We start from the raw sequence: 2,609 nt of genomic DNA on the forward strand, positions 1-2,609 counted from the left end.
TAAATTCAAAATAGAAATTTACCATAGAAATTACTGGCCACATTAAATGTATTTATAAAACATGAATAAGTTTTGAATTGGGTGTTTTAGAAAGACTCCTTATTGACAAGTTGCTAAAATTGCATTGTTCAATTGTTAAGTAAACTGGTAACACTTATTTGTTGGAATAATATGATAACAGTAATAGAACAGAGAGTTTGCTTAATTCCATCAGTTGAGTAAAATGGATGTCAGTAAATAGAACTTCTACTGTGTGTTAGTTAAGACAATGATGGGAAGAACTCTGACCTTTTTATTTTGTTCTACAAAATAACTAGCCTATAATTTTCCAAAGTATCAAGGTCATAAAAATCAAAGGCAGAATGAGGAACTGTTAGACAGAGGTTAGAGAGAAATGACGACTAAAGGCAAAAACGTGATTCGGAACTGGATCCTTCTGCGGTATAGGGCATCCCTGGGACATTTGGTGAAACTTGAATGGTGTTTCAGGACTTGACAGTTTCTATGGACTGAATTGTGTTTCTCAAATTCATGAATCCCTAGCCACTCCACTCCCCCACCCTCTTCCCAATATGAGTGTATTTGGAGATAGAATTTTTAGGAGATAAGGTTAAAGTGGATCATAAGGGTGGGGTCTTTATCTGACAAGTTGGTTGTTTTATAAGAAGAAAAAGTTTTCTGTTTCTTGCTGTGTGTTCATACACTTTAAAAAAGCCATGTGAGCACATGAAGGCAGATGTCTACAAGCCAGGAAGAAGGTTCTCAACGGAGACCAAATTGACCACACCTTGATCTTGGACTTCCAGCTTCCAAAGCAGTGAGAAAATAACTTTCTGTTGTTTAAACCTCCCAATCTATGGTATTTTGTCATGGCAGCCTGGACTAACAAAGGTCATAATTCAACTATTTTAATTTCTAGGTTTTGATGGTTTTATTCTGGTTGAGAGATTATTTGTTAATAAGAAATACATTCTAAAGTATTCACTGTTTATGCGACCTAGAAACATAAAAGCTTCAAGAAAAAAAAAACAGCTCTTTGTACTCTACTTATAACTTTTTCTGAAAGCTTAAGGTTATTTTTAAAATAAAACTAGTTATTTCAAAAAGGTATTGAGCAAAATTGCCAAAAATTCTGAAGGAGATGGGGATACCAGACCACTTGACCTGCCTTTTGAGAAATTTGTATGTAGATCAGGAAGCAACAGTTAGAACTGAACATGGAACAACAGACTGGTTCCAAATAGGAAAAGGAGTACATCAAGGCTGTATATTGTCATTCTGCTTATTTAACTTATATGCAGAGCACACCATGAGAAACGCTGGGCTGGAGGAAGCACAGACTGGAATCAAGATTGCCGGGAGAAATATCAATAACCTCAGATATGCAGATGACACCACCCTTATGGCAGAAAGTGAAGAAGAACTAAAGAGCCTCTTGATGAAAGTGAAAGAGGAGAGTGAAAAAGTTGACTTAAAGCTCAACATTCAGAAAACGAAGATCATGGCATCTGGTCCCATCACTTCATGGGAAATAGATGGAGAAACAGTGGAAACAGTGGCTGATTTTATTTATTGGGCTCCAAAATCACTGTAGATGGTGACTGCAGCCATGAAATTAAAAGACGCTTACTCCTTGGAAGGAAAGTTATGACCAACCTAGACAGCATATTCAAAAGCAGAGACATTACTTTGTCAACAAAGGTCTGTCTGGTCAAGGCTATGGTTTTTCCAGTAGTCATGTATGGATGTGAGAGTTGGACTATAAAGAAAGCTGAGCACCAAAGAATTGATGTTTTTGCACTGTGGTATTGGAGAAGACTCTTGAGAGTCCCTTGGACTGCAAGGAGATCCAACCAGTCCATCCTAAAGGAGATCAGTCCTGGGTATTCATTGGAAGGAGTGATGTTGAAGCTGAAACTCCCAATACTTTGGCCACCTGATGCGAAGAGCTGACTTATTTGAAAGGACCCTGATGCTGGGAAAGATTGAGGGCAGGAGGAGAAGGGGACGACAGAAGATGAGATGGTTGGATGCACCATCACCTCAGTGGACATGGGTTTGGGTGAATTCTGGGAGCTGGTGATGGATAGTTAGGCCTGGCATGCTGCGGCTCATGGGGTCGCAAAGAGTTGGACATGACTGAGCAACTGAACTGAACTGAACAGATTGAGCAAAATATCCAAGTTATTTTCTGAAGATATTTGGCCATTCTTTAATAGATTTAATCTCAGGAGGATAACAATAAAATATACGGAAAAGTGACATTGGATTTATGTTGATTAAAAAATACCTACAAAAATATCAAGGAACAACTTTACTGAAGTATAGCTGATGTAGAGTATTACATAAGTCTATAAGTTGAGGTAGAATATTATATAATCACAATATAGTGATTCATAATTGTTAAAGTTTATACTCCACTTATAGTTATTATAAAATATTGGCCACATTCTTTGTGTTGTACAATATATCCTTTTAGTTTATTTTATACCTAATCATTTGTATCTTTTAAAAAAATATTGAATACTTCATGAAGTACATTTCATTCTTGTGCAGGGGCTGTGCTAATCTTCACTGTATCATTTCAATTTTACTATATGTGCTGACAC

At 36.8% G+C, this 2,609-nt stretch overlaps 1 pseudogene; it reads right to left on the minus strand.

Moving 5' to 3' along the window:
- Positions 1 to 2,512: 2,512 nt before the first annotated feature.
- LOC147346931 (U6 spliceosomal RNA) lies at positions 2,513 to 2,609 on the minus strand (annotated as a pseudogene).

The sequence above is a fragment of the Bos grunniens genome, chromosome 23 (genome assembly GCF_055505025.1).
Source record: "Bos grunniens cultivar Pamir isolate PY7600 chromosome 23, Bosgru_T2T1.0, whole genome shotgun sequence".
NCBI lineage: Eukaryota > Metazoa > Chordata > Mammalia > Artiodactyla > Bovidae > Bos > Bos grunniens.